This window comes from Gadus macrocephalus, chromosome 9 (genome assembly GCF_031168955.1).
Source record: "Gadus macrocephalus chromosome 9, ASM3116895v1".
Taxonomy (NCBI): Eukaryota; Metazoa; Chordata; class Actinopteri; order Gadiformes; family Gadidae; genus Gadus; species Gadus macrocephalus.
This window is the reverse complement of record NC_082390.1, coordinates 12,218,144-12,234,024: the sequence shown is the minus strand read 5'-3', so window position 1 is coordinate 12,234,024 and position 15,881 is coordinate 12,218,144.

The window sequence follows — 15,881 nt, the reverse complement described above, 5'->3', positions numbered from 1 at the left end:
GAGAGAGAGAGAGAGGGACGGAGAGAGAGACGGACGGAGGGAGAGAGACGGACAGAGAGAGAGAGACGGACAGAGAGAGAGAGAGAGACGGACGGAGAGAGACAGACGGACGGAGAGAGAGAGAGAGACGGACGGAGAGAGAGAGACAGAGAGAGATGGACGGAGAGAGAGAGACGGACGGAGAGAGAGAGAGAGACGGACAGAGAGAGAGAGAGAGACGGACGGAGAGAGAGAGATGGACGGAGAGAGAGAGACGGACGGAGAGAGAGAGACGGACGGAGAGAGAGAGACGGACGGAGAGAGAGAGAGACAGAGAGAGAGACAGAGAGACGGACGGAGAGAGACGAACGGAGAGAGACGGAGAGAGAGAGAGACGGAGAGAGAGAGAGAGAGAGAGAGAGAGACGGAGAGAGAGAGAGAGACGGAGAGAGAGAGAGAGAGAGAGACGGACGGAGAGAGAGAGAGACGGACGGAGAGAGAGAGAGACAGAGAGAGACGGAGAGAGAGAGAGAGACGGAGAGAGAGAGAGAGACGGACGGAGAGAGAGAGAGAGACGGACGGACGGAGAGAGAGAGAGACGAACGGAGAGAGAGAGAGACAGAGAGTCGGACGGACAGAGAGAGACGGACGGAGAGAGAGAGAGAGACGGAGAGAGAGAGACGGACAGAGAGAGAGAGAGAGACGGACTGAGAGAGAGAGAGGGACGGACGGGGAGGGAGAGAGAGAGAGGGACGGACGGAGAGGGAGAGAGAGAGAGAGGGACGGACGGGGAGGGAGAGAGAGAGAGGGACGGACGGAGAGGGAGAGAGAGAGAGAGAGAGAGGGACGGACGGAGAGGGAGAGAGAGAGAGGGACGGAGAGGGACAGACGGAGAGGAGAGAGAGAGGGACGGACGGAGAGAGAGAGAGAGGGACGGACGGAGAGGGAGAGAGAGGGACGGACGGAGAGAGAGAGAGGGACGGATGGAGAGGGACGGAGAGGGAGAGAGAGAGGGACAGATGGAGAGAGAGAGAGGGACGGAGAGGGACGGACGGAGAGGGAGAGAGAGAGGGACGGACGGAGAGAGGACGGACGGAGAGAGGACGGACGGAGAGAGGGACGGACGGAGAGAGAGACGGAGAGAGAGAGAGAGAGAGGGACGGACGGAGAGGGAGAGAGGGATGGACAGAGAGGGAGAGAGAGGGACGGACGGAGAGGGAGAGAGAGAGGGGGATGGACGGAGAGGGAGAGAGAGAGGGACGGACGGAGAGGGAGAGAGAGAGAGGGACGGAGAGCGAGAGAGAGAGGGACGGACGGAGAGAGAGAGAGAGAGGGACGGATGGACGGAGAGGGAGAGAGAGAGAGAGAGAGAGAGAGAGAGAGGGAGAGAGAGGGACGGACGGAGAGGGAGAGAGGGACGGACGGAGAGGGAGAGAGGGACGGACGGAGAGGGAGAGAGAGAGAGAGAGAGAGGGACGGACGGAGAGGGAGAGAGAGAGGGACGGACGGAGAGGGAGAGAGAGAGAGGGACGGACGGGGAGGGGGAGAGGGAAGGACGGAGAGGGAGAGAGAGAGAAGGACGGACGGAGAGGGAGAGAGAGACGGACGGAGAGAGAGAGGGACGGAGAGAGAGAGAGAGAGAGAGAGAGAGGGACGGAGAGAGAGAGACGGACGGAGAGAGAGAGACGGAGAGAGAGAGAGACGGACGGAGAGAGAGAGGGAGAGACGGACGGAGAGAGAGAGAGAGAGAGGGACGGAGAGGGACGGACGGAGAGAGAGAGAGAGAGGGACGGACGGAGAGGGAGAGAGAGAGAGAGGGACGGACGGAGAGGGAGAGAGAGACAGACTGAGGGAGACAACTGCCCTACCTCCTGAGCTGAGCCGCCCCATGATTGATAAACCACAACAGTGGTACCACTTATTTTTGTATTGATGAGGGCCGATAAAAACGACAATGTTATCCCTTATGTTTTATTTGATAAAAAACGACAGTGTTACCCCTTATGTTTTTTTTGATGACGGCCGATAAAAAACGACAGTGTTACCCCTTATGTTTTATTTGATAAAAAACGACAGTGTTACCCCTGATGTTTTATTTGATAAAAAACGACAGTGTTACCCCTTATGTTTTATTTGATTAAAAACAACAGTGTTACCCCTTATGTTTTTTTTGATGACGGACGATAAAAAACGACAGTGTTACCCCTTATGTTTTATTTGAAGACGGCCGATAAAAAACGACAGTGTTACACCTTATGTTTTTTTTGATGACTGCCGATAAAAAACGACAGTGTTACCCCTTATGTTTTATTTGATATAAAACGACAGTGTTACCCCTTATGTTTTTTTTGATGACGGCCGATAAAAAACGACAGTGTTACCCCTTATGTTTTATTTGATAAAAAACAACAGTGTTACCCCTTATGTTTTTTTTGATGACGGCCGATAAAAAACGACAGTGTTACCCCTTATGTTTTATTTGATGACGGCCGATAGAAAACGACAGTGTTACCCCCTATGTTTTATTTGATAAAAAACGACAGTGTTACCCCTTATGTTTTTTTTGATGACGGCCGATAAAAAATGACAGTGTTACCCCTTATGTTTTATTTGATAAAAAACGACAGTGTTACCCCTTATGTTTTATTTGATAAAAAAAGACAGTGTTACCCCTTATGTTTTTTTTGATCACGGCCGATAAAAAACGACAGTGTTACACCCTTATGTTTTATTTGATAAAAAACGACAGTGTTACCCCTTATGTTTTTTTTGATGACGGCCGATAAAAAACTACAGTGTTACCCCTTATGTTTTATTTGATAAAAAACGACAGTGTTACCCCTTATGTTTTATTTGATAAAAAAAGACAGTGTTACCCCTTATGTTTTTTTTGATGACGGCCGATAAAAAACGAGTGTTACACCCTTATGTTTTATTTGATAAAAAACGACAGTGTTACCCCTTATGTTTTTTTTGATGACGGCCGATAAAAAACTACAGTGTTACCCCTTATGTTTTATTTGATAAAAAACGACAGTTTTCAATACAAACATAAATCGTACCACTGTCGTGGTTTATCATAAATGGGGCGGCTTAGCTCAGGAGGTAGGGTAGTTGTCTCGTAACTGAAGGGTTATACAATTATAGTACAAAAAAAAACATAATTTTTGTACTATAAATGCGCAGTTAGGAGGAGCTGGGGATCAAACAACCAACCTTTCAGTTACGAGACAACTACCCTACCTCCTGAGCTAAGCCACCCCATTTTTGATAAACCACGACAGTGGTACGATTTATGTTTGTATTGATGACGGCCGATAAAAAACGACAATGTGTTTTATTTGATAAAAAACGACAGTGTTACCCCTTATGTTTTTTTTGATGACGGCGGATAAAAAACGACAGTGTTACCCCTTATATTTTATTTGATAAAAAACGACAGTGTTACCCCTTATGTTTTATTTGATAAAAAACAACGGTGTTACCCCTTATGTTTTTTTTGATGACGGACGATAAAAAACGAGTGTTACCCCTTATGTTTTATTTGAAGACGGCCGATAAAAAACGACAGTGTTACCCCTTATGTTTTTTTTGATGACGGCCGATAAAAAACGACAGTGTTACCCCTTATATTTTATTTGATAAAAAACGACAGTGTTACCCCTTATGTTTTTTTTGATGACGGCCGATAAAAAACGACAGTGTTGCCCCTTATGTTTTATTTGATGACGGCCGATAGAAAACGACAGTGTTACCCCCTATGTTTTATTTGATAAAAAACGACAGTGTTACCCCTTATGTTTTTTTTGATGACGGCCGATAAAAAATGACAGTGTTACCCCTTATGTTTTATTTGATAAAAAACGACAGTGTTACCCCTTATGTTTTATTTGATAAAAAAAGACAGTGTTACCCCTTATGTTTTTTTTGATGACGGCCGATAAAAAACGACAGTGTTACACCCTTATGTTTTATTTGATAAAAAACGAGTGTTACCCCTTATGTTTTTTTTGATGACGGCCGATAAAAAACTACAGTGTTACCCCTTATGTTTTATTTGATAAAAAACGACAGTGTTACCCCTTATGTTTTTTTTGATGACGGACGATAAAAAACGACAGTGTTACCCCTTATGTTTTATTTGAAGACGGCCGATAAAAAACGACAGTGTTACCCCTTATGTTTTTTTTGATGACTGCCGATAAATAACGACAGTGTTACCCCTTATGTTTTATTTGATATAAAACGACAGTGTTACCCCTTATGTTTTTTTTGATGACGGCCGATAAAAAACGACAGTGTTACCCCTTATGTTTTATTTGATAAAAAACAACAGTGTTACCCCTTATGTTTTTTTTGATGATGGCCGATAAAAAACGACAGTGTTACCCCTTATTTTTATTTGATAAAAAACGACAGTGTTACCCCTTATGTTTTTTTTGATGACGGCCGATAAAAAACGACAGTGTTGCCCCTTATGTTTTATTTGATGACGGCCGATAGAAAACGACAGTGTTACCCCCTATGTTTTATTTGATAAAAAACGACAGTGTTACCCCTTATGTTTTTTTTGATGACGGCCGATAAAAAATGACAGTGTTACCCCTTATGTTTTATTTGATAAAAAACGACAGTGTTACCCCTTATGTTTTATTTGATAAAAAAAGACAGTGTTACCCCTTATGTTTTTTTTGATGACGGCCGATAAAAAACGACAGTGTTACACCCTTATGTTTTATTTGATAAAAAACGACAGTGTTACCCCTTATGTTTTTTTTGATGACGGCCGATAAAAAACTACAGTGTTACCCCTTATGTTTTATTTGATAAAAAACGACAGTGTTACCCCTTATGTTTTTTTTGATAAAATATCACAGTGTTACCCCTTATGTTTTTTTTTGTACTATAATTGCACAGTTAGGAGGAGCTGGGGATCGAACAACCAACCTTTCAGTTACGAGACAACTACCCTACCTCCTGAGCTAAGCCGCCCCATTTGTGATAAACCACGACAGTGGTACGATTTATGTTTGTATTGATGACGGCCGATAAAAAACGACAATGTGTTTTATTTGATAAAAAACGACAGTGTTACCCCTTATGTTTTTTTTGATGACGGCGGATAAAAAACGACAGTGTTACCCCTTATATTTTATTTGATAAAAAACGACAGTGTTACCCCTTATGTTTTATTTGATAAAAAACAACGGTGTTACCCCTTATGTTTTTTTTGATGACGGACGATAAAAAACGAGTGTTACCCCTTATGTTTTATTTGATGACGGCCGATAAAAAACGACAATGTGTTTTATTTGATAAAAAACGACAGTGTTGCCCCTTATGTTTTTTTTGATGACTGCCGATAAAAAACGACAGTGTTACCCCTTATGTTTTATTTGATATAAAACGACAGTGTTACCCCTTATGTTTTATTTGATGACGGCCGATAGAAAACGACAGTGTTACCCCCTATGTTTTATTTGATAAAAAACGACAGTGTTACCCCTTATGTTTTTTTTGATGACGGCCGATAAAAAATGACAGTGTTACCCCTTATGTTTTATTTGATAAAAAACGACAGTGTTACCCCTTATGTTTTATTTGATAAAAAAAGACAGTGTTACCCCTTATGTTTTTTTTGATGACGGCCGATAAAAAACGACAGTGTTACACCCTTATGTTTTATTTGATAAAAAACGACAGTGTTACCCCTTATGTTTTATTTGATAAAAAACGACAGTGTTACCCCTTATGTTTTTTTTGATGACGGCCGATAAAAAACGACAGTGTTACCCCTTATGTTTTATTTGATAAAAAACGACAGTGTTACCCCTTATGTTTTATTTGATAAAAAAAGACAGTGTTACCCCTTATGTTTTTTTTGATGACGGCCGATAAAAAACGACAGTGTTACACCCTTATGTTTTATTTGATAAAAAACGACAGTGTTACCCCTTATGTTTTATTTGATAAAAAAAGACAGTGTTACCCCTTATGTTTTTTTTGATGACGGACGATAAAAAACGACAGTGTTGCCCCTTATGTTTTATTTGATGACGGCCGATAGAAAACGACAGTGTTACCCCCTATGTTTTATTTGATAAAAAACGACATTGTTACCCCTTATGTTTTTTTTCATGACGACCAATAAAAAAACAGTGTTACCCCTTATGTTTTATTTGATAAAAAACAACGGTGTTACCCCTTATGTTTTTTTTGATGACGGACGATAAAAAACGAGTGTTACCCCTTATGTTTTATTTGATGACGGCCGATAAAAAACGACAATGTGTTTTATTTGATAAAAAACGACAGTGTTGCCCCTTATGTTTTTTTTGATGACTGCCGATAAAAAACGACAGTGTTACCCCTTATGTTTTATTTGATATAAAACGACAGTGTTACCCCTTATGTTTTATTTGATGACGGCCGATAGAAAACGACAGTGTTACCCCCTATGTTTTATTTGATAAAAAACGACAGTGTTACCCCTTATGTTTTTTTTGATGACGGCCGATAAAAAATGACAGTGTTACCCCTTATGTTTTATTTGATAAAAAACGACAGTGTTACCCCTTATGTTTTATTTGATAAAAAAAGACAGTGTTACCCCTTATGTTTTTTTTGATGACGGCCGATAAAAAACGACAGTGTTACACCCTTATGTTTTATTTGATAAAAAACGACAGTGTTACCCCTTATGTTTTATTTGATAAAAAACGACAGTGTTACCCCTTATGTTTTTTTTGATGACGGCCGATAAAAAACGACAGTGTTACCCCTTATGTTTTATTTGATAAAAAACGACAGTGTTACCCCTTATGTTTTATTTGATAAAAAAAGACAGTGTTACCCCTTATGTTTTTTTTGATGACGGCCGATAAAAAACGACAGTGTTACACCCTTATGTTTTATTTGATAAAAAACGACAGTGTTACCCCTTATGTTTTATTTGATAAAAAAAGACAGTGTTACCCCTTATGTTTTTTTTGATGACGGCCGATAAAAAACGACAGTGTTGCCCCTTATGTTTTATTTGATGACGGCCGATAGAAAACGACAGTGTTACCCCCTATGTTTTATTTGATAAAAAACGACATTGTTACCCCTTATGTTTTTTTTCATGACGACCAATAAAAAAACAGTGTTACCCCTTATGTTTTTTTTCACGACGACCAATAAAAAAACAACAGTGTTACCCCTTGTGTTTTTTTTCATCACGAGCAATAAAAAACAACAGTGTTACCCCTTATGTTTTTTTTGATGACGGCCGATAAAAAACTACAGTGTTACCCCTTATGTTTTATTTGATGAAAAACGACAGTGTTATGTTTTTTTTGATAAAAAATAACAGTGTTACCCATTATGTTTTTTTTTGTACTATATTTGCGCAGTTAGGAGGAGCTGGGGATCGAACAACCAACCTTTCAGTTACGAGACAACTACCTTACCTCCTGAGCTAAGCCGCCCCATTTATGATAAACCACGACAGTGGTACGATTTATGTTTGTATTGATGACGGCCGATAAAAAACGACAATGTGTTTTATTTGATAAAAAACGAGTGTTACCCCTTATGTTTTTTTTGATGACGGCCGATAAAAAACTACAGTGTTACCCCTTATGTTTTATTTGATAAAAAACGACAGTGTTACCCCTTATGTTTTTTTTCATGACGACCAATAAAAAAACAACAGTGTTACCCCTTATGTTTTTTTTCACGACGACCAATAAAAAAACAACAGTGTTACCCCTTATGTTTTTTTTCATGACGACCAATAAAAAAACAACAGTGTTACCCCTTATGTTTTTTTTCACGACGACCAATAAAAAAACAACAGTGTTACCCCTTATGTTTTTTTTCATGACGACCAATAAAAAAACAACAGTGTTACCCCTTATGTTTTTTTTCACGACGACCAATAAAAAAACAACAGTGTTACCCCTTATGTTTTTTTTCATGACGACCAATAAAAAACGACAGTGTTACCCCTTATGTTTTTTTTCATGACGACCAATAAAATACGACAGTGTTACCCCTTATATTTTATTTGACAGAGAACACATTGTTACCCCTTATGTTTTTTTTGATGACGGCCGATAAAAAACTACAGTGTTACCCCTTATGTTTTATTTGATAAAAAACGACAGTGTTACCCCTTATGTTTTTTTTTATTACGGCCGATAAAAAACGACAGTGTTACTCCTTATGTTTTATTTGATAAAAAACAACAGTGTTACCCCTTATGTTTTTTTTCATGACGGACAATAAAAAGACAGTGTTACCCCTTATATTTTATTTGACAAAGACAACAGTGTTACCCCTTAGGTTTTTTTTCATGACGACCAATAAAAAAACAACAGTGTTACCCCTCATGTTTTTTTTCATGACGACCAATAAAAAACGACAGTGTTACCCCTTATGTTTTTTTTCATGACGACCGATAAAAAACAACAGTGTTACCCCTTATGTTTTTTTTCATGACGACCAATAAAAAACAACAGTGTTACCCCTTATGTTTTTTTTCATGACGACCAATAAAAAAACAGTGTTACCCCTTATGTTTTTTTTCACGACGACCAATAAAAAAACAACAGTGTTACCCCTTGTGTTTTTTTTCATCACGAGCAATAAAAAACAACAGTGTTACCCCTTATGTTTTTTTTGATGACGGCCGATAAAAAACTACAGTGTTACCCCTTATGTTTTATTTGAAGAAAAACGACAGTGTTATGTTTTTTTTGATAAAAAATAACAGTGTTACCCATTATGTTTTTTTTTGTACTATAATTGCGCAGTTAGGAAGAGCTGGGGATCGAACAACCAACCTTTCAGTTACGAGACAACTACCTTACCTCCTGAGCTAAGCCGCCCCATTTATGATAAACCACGACAGTGGTACGATTTATGTTTGTATTGATGACGGCCGATAAAAAACGACAATGTGTTTTATTTGATAAAAAACGACAGTGTTACCCCTTATGTTTTTTTTGATGACGGCCGATAAAAAACTACAGTGTTACCCCTTATGTTTTATTTGATAAAAAACGACAGTGTTACCCCTTATGTTTTTTTTCATGACGACCAATAAAAAAACAGTGTTACCCCTTATGTTTTTTTTCACGACGACCAATAAAAAAACAACAGTGTTACCCCTTATGTTTTTTTTCATGACGACCAATAAAAAAACAACAGTGTTACCCTTATGTTTTTTTTCACGACGACCAATGAAAAAACAACAGTGTTACCCCTTATGTTTTTTTTCACGACGACCAATAAAAAAACAAGTGTTACCCCTTATGTTTTTTTTCATGACGACCAATAAAAAACGACAGTGTTACCCCTTATGTTTTTTTTCATGACGACCAATAAAATACGACAGTGTTACCCCTTATATTTTATTTGACAGAGAACACATTGTTACCCCTTATGTTTTTTTTGATGGCGGCCGATAAAAAACTAGTGTTACCCCTTATGTTTTATTTGATAAAAAACGACAGTGTTACCCCTTATGTTTTTTTTTATTACGGCCGATAAAAAACGACAGTGTTACTCCTTATGTTTTATTTGATAAAAAACAACAGTGTTACCCCTTATGTTTTTTTTCATGACGGACAATAAAAAGACAGTGTTACCCCTTATATTTTATTTGACAAAGACAACAGTGTTACCCCTTAGGTTTTTTTTCATGACGACCAATAAAAAAACAACAGTGTTACCCCTCATGTTTTTTTTCATGACGACCAATAAAAAACGACAGTGTTACCCCTTATGTTTTTTTTCATGACGACCGATAAAAAACAACAGTGTTACCCCTTATGTTTTTTTTCATGACGACCAATAAAAAACAACAGTGTTACCCCTTATGTTTTTTTTCATGACGACCAATAAAAAAACAGTGTTACCCCTTATGTTTTTTTTCACGACGACCAATAAAAAAACAACAGTGTTACCCCTTGTGTTTTTTTTCATCACGAGCAATAAAAAACAACAGTGTTACCCCTTATGTTTTTTTTGATGACGGCCGATAAAAAACTACAGTGTTACCCCTTATGTTTTATTTGAAGAAAAACGACAGTGTTATGTTTTTTTTGATAAAAAATAACAGTGTTACCCATTATGTTTTTTTTTGTACTATAATTGCGCAGTTAGGAAGAGCTGGGGATCGAACAACCAACCTTTCAGTTACGAGACAACTACCTTACCTCCTGAGCTAAGCCGCCCCATTTATGATAAACCACGACAGTGGTACGATTTATGTTTGTATTGATGACGGCCGATAAAAAACGACAATGTGTTTTATTTGATAAAAAACGACAGTGTTACCCCTTATGTTTTTTTTGATGACGGCCGATAAAAAACTACAGTGTTACCCCTTATGTTTTATTTGATAAAAAACGACAGTGTTACCCCTTATGTTTTTTTTCATGACGACCAATAAAAAAAACAGTGTTACCCCTTATGTTTTTTTTCACGACGACCAATAAAAAAACAACAGTGTTACCCCTTATGTTTTTTTTCATGACGACCAATAAAAAAACAACAGTGTTACCCCTTATGTTTTTTTTCACGACGACCAATGAAAAAACAACAGTGTTACCCCTTATGTTTTTTTTCACGACGACCAATAAAAAAACAACAGTGTTACCCCTTATGTTTTTTTTCATGACGACCAATAAAAAACGACAGTTTTACCCCTTATGTTTTTTTTCATGACGACCAATAAAATACGACAGTGTTACCCCTTATATTTTATTTGACAGAGAACACATTGTTACCCCTTATGTTTTTTTTTATGGCGGCCGATAAAAAACTAGTGTTACCCCTTATGTTTTATTTGATAAAAAACGACAGTGTTACCCCTTATGTTTTTTTTTATTACGGCCGATAAAAAACGACAGTGTTACTCCTTATGTTTTATTTGATAAAAAACAACAGTGTTACCCCTTATGTTTTTTTTCATGACGGACAATAAAAAGACAGTGTTACCCCTTATATTTTATTTGACAAAGACAACAGTGTTACCCCTTAGGTTTTTTTTCATGACGACCAATAAAAAAACAACAGTGTTACCCCTCATGTTTTTTTTCATGACGACCAATAAAAAACGACAGTGTTACCCCTTATGTTTTTTTTCATGACGACCGATAAAAAACAACAGTGTTACCCCTTATGTTTTTTTTCATGACGACCAATAAAAAACAACAGTGTTACCCCTTATGTTTTTTTTCATGACGACCAATAAAAAAACAGTGTTACCCCTTATGTTTTTTTTCACGACGACCAATAAAAAAACAACCCTTGTGTTTTTTTTCATCGCGAGCAATAAAAAACAACAGTGTTACCCCTTATGTTTTTTTTGATAACGGCCGATAAAAAACGACAGTGTTGCCCCTTATGTTTTATTTGATGACGGCCGATAGAAAACGACAGTGTTACCCCCTATGTTTTATTTGATAAAAAACGACAGTGTTACCCCTTATGTTTTTTTTGATGACGGCCGATAAAAAATGACAGTGTTACCCCTTATGTTTTATTTGATAAAAAACGACAGTGTTACCCCTTATGTTTTATTTGATAAAAAAAGACAGTGTTACCCCTTATGTTTTTTTTGATGACGGCCGATAAAAAACGACAGTGTTACACCCTTATGTTTTATTTGATAAAAAACGACAGTGTTACCCCTTATGTTTTTTTTGATGACGGCCGATAAAAAACTACAGTGTTACCCCTTATGTTTTATTTGATGAAAAACGACAGTGTTATGTTTTTTTTGATAAAGAATAACAGTGGTACCCATTATGGTTTATTTTGTACTATAATTGCGCAGTTAGGAGGAGCTGGGGATCGAACAACCAACCTTTCAGTTACGAGACAACTACCTTACCTCCTGAGCTAAGCCGCCCCATTTATGATAAACCACGACAGTGGTACGATTTATGTTTGTATTGATGACGGCCGATAAAAAACGACAATGTGTTTTATTTGATAAAAAACGACAGTGTTACCCCTTATGTTTTTTTTGATGACGGCCGATTAAAAAACTACAGTGTTACCCCTTATGTTTTATTTGATAAAAAACGAGTGTTACCCCTTATGTTTTTTTTCATGACGACCAATAAAAAAACAGTGTTACCCCTTATGTTTTTTTTCACGACGACCAATAAAAAAACAACAGTGTTACCCCTTGTGTTTTTTTTCATCACGAGCAATAAAAAACAACAGTGTTACCCCTTATGTTTTTTTCATGACGACCAATAAAGAACAACAGTGTTACCCCTTATGTTTTTTTTCATGACGACCAATAAAAAAACAACAGTGTTACCCCTTATGTTTTTTTTCATGACGACCAATAAAAAAACAACAGTGTTACCCCTTATGTTTTTTTTCACGACGACCAATAAAAAAACAACAGTGTTACCCCTTATGTTTTTTTTCATGACGACCAATAAAAAAACAACAGTGTTACCCCTTATGTTTTTTTTCACGACGACCAATAAAAAAACAACAGTGTTACCCCTTATGTTTTTTTTCATGACGACCAATAAAAAACGACAGTGTTACCCCTTATGTTTTTTTTCATGACGACCAATAAAATACGACAGTGTTACCCCTTATATTTTATTTGACAGAGAACACATTGTTACCCCTTATGTTTTTTTTCATGACGACCAATAAAAAAACAACAGTGTTACCCCTTATATATTTTTTCATGACGACCAATAAAAAACGACAGTGTTACCCCTTATGTTTTTTTTCATGACGACCAATAAAAAACAACAGTGTTACCCCTTATGTTTTTTTTCATGACGACCAATAAAAAACAGTGTTACCCCTTATGTTTTTTTTCATGACGACCAATAAAATACGACATTGTTACCCCTTATATTTTATTTGACAAAGACAACAGTGTTACCCCTTATGTTTTTTTTCATGACGACCAATAAAAAAACAACAGTGTTACTGTACTGAAGAAAGTACCGGAGCCTATAAAGGACTGTATAATTACCCAAGGGATGTAATCTGACTCAAGGAATCTATAACCAAAATAATATAATAAACCTGTACGTATTTAGTTAAGAGTGAGGGGAGACTAAAGCTACGTTTAACAATTTAATACAGACAATAAACTGACCTAGAGATACACATTAAACACATTGCCATATAAACACTTCAATACACACTCACACTATACCTCCCCAATGCTGTACCCTCCCTTTAACCCGCACACACAGCCCGCACACACGTAGACAGTCCGACCTGAGGCCCCTCGGTGGGCCTAACGAATGTCCTCGTGCTCGTAGCGCGGCGCCGCTGGGTCGTTGGTGCACTTGGAGTGGGGAGGGGGAAGGGGGTGAGTCGAAACTGCCGGATACAAAGGGGGGCGTTGGAGAGGGGGGACACCTCCCTTGTAGTTGGGGTGAAGATCGGCGGTGCTGCCTGGTAGGGGGCTTGAACCCGCCTCACGAACCTCGTCTGGATCGAGGGAGACCAGCCTCTTCCTGGATCCCATCGGGCGACTAGGCCGCGAGCACGTGCTCCTGGGTAGCGCCCTTCTCCACGAGAAACGCTAGCGCGCGAACGGACGCCAAACGCACCTCGTCTGCCGATACACCGTGCTGCCGACAGCACGAAACTCACGAATATCCTAATTCGTTATATTTCTCGACTTACGTCCGCACCGTGCGGTTTCCAACGGCCGGTTGTAATACAAAGACCCTTCGCTAGTGGCCGACTACGCGAGACTGATTAATTGACTGCGCGAGTGACCGTATCCCCCAGTGGACCAAATCACTCCGCGCAGATAGGTCTCATTACAAACTAATACACAGCAAACTGACATAATAAAAGGGCAAACAAAGAAATTAGTAATACAATACCCCATTAACATAAAATCAATTAGTACAGTATATTTTACACAACAAATGAAATGAACGTTTAATCCCTGCAAGTATATGCAATTAAAGGGACAACAATATGAAAATATGCAAACCTTCAGAACAGTTACCCCTTATGTTTTTTTTCATGACGACCAATAAAAAACGACAGTGTTACCCCTTATATTTTATTTGACTAAGACAACAGTGTTACCCCTTATGTTTTTTTTCATGACGACCAATAAAAAACAAGTGTTACCCCTTATGTTTTTCATGACCTATAAAAAACAACAGTGTTACCCCTTATGTTTTTTTCATGACGACCAATAATAAACGACAGTGTTACCCCTTATGTTTTTTTCATGACGACCAATAAAAAACAACAGTGTTACCCCTTGTGTTTTTTTCATGACGACCAATAAAAAACAACAGTGTTACCCCTTGTGTTTTTATTCATGACGACCAATAAAAAACAACAGTGTTACCCCTTGTGTTTTTTTTCATGACGACCAATAAAAAACAACAGTGTTACCCCTTGTGTTTTTTTTCATGACGACCAATAAAAAACAAGTGTTACCCCTTATGTTTTTTTTCATGACGACCAATAAAAAACAACAGTGTTACCCCTTATGTTTTTTTCATGACGACCAATAAAAAACAACAGTGTTACCCCTTATGTTTTTTTCATGACGACCAAAGAAAAACAGTGTTACCCCGTATGTTTTATTTGATAAATATCGACAGTGTTACCCCTTATTTTTTTTTTCATGACGACCAATAAAAAACAACAGTGTTACCCCTTATGTTTTTTTTCATGACGACCAATAAAAAACAACAGTGTTACCCCTTATGTTTTTTTTCATGACGACCAATAAAAAACAACAGTGTGTTTTTTTTCATGACGACCAATAAAAAACAACAATGTTCCCCCTTATGTTTTTTTCATGAAGACCAATAAAAAAAACAGTGTTACCCCTTATGTTTTTTTTCATCACGACCAATAAAAAAACAACAGTGTTACCCCTTATGTTTTTTTTCATGACGACCAATAACAAACAACAGTGTTACACCTTGTGTTTTTTTTCATCACGAGCAATAAAAAACAACAGTGTTACCCCTTATGTTTTTTTTCATGACGACCAATAAAAAACAACAGTGTTACCCCTTATATTTTATTTGACTAAGACAACAGTGTTACCCCTTATGTTTTTTTTCATGACGACCAATAAAAAACAACAGTGTTACCCCTTATGTTTTTCATGACGACCAATAAAAAACAACAGTGTTACCCCTTATGTTTTTTTTCATGACGACCAATAAAAAACAACAGTGTTACCCCTTATGTTTTTTTCATGACGACCAATAAAAAACAACAGTGTCACCCCTTATGTTTTTTTCATGACGACCAATAAAAAACAACAGTGTTACCCCTTGTGTTTTTATTCATGACGACCAATAAAAAACAACAGTGTTACCCCTTGTGTTTTTTTTCATGACGACCAATAAAAAACAAGTGTTACCCCTTATGTTTTTTTTCATGACGACCAATAAAAAACAGTGTTACCCCTTATGTTTTTTTAATGACGACCAATAAAAAACAACAGTGTTACCCCTTATGTTTTTTTCATGACGACCAAAGAAAAACAGTGTTACCCCGTATGTTTTATTTGATAAATATCGACAGTGTTACCCCTTATGTTTTTTTTCATGATGACCAATAAAAAACAACATAGTTCACTAACTAGCAGAGAGTTGTAAGCACTTTCCAACCTTTTCAGTGGAGGAATTGGACTCCCCAAGCAATGTTATACTTAAAAGGAGCAAGTAAGTAACATATTAATTTAATCTTTCGGCCTGTAGTATGTAAACAAAATGAAGCAACTGTCCCATATTTTTAGCTGCATTTGAAGTAGACATTGAGACTCACAAAAAATGGACGCTATAGGACAGTGATCATGATTTGTCTCAATATCAGAATAACAACAATGGTTCAAATAGCAATGGCTGGTGGAATGGCCATTAAGT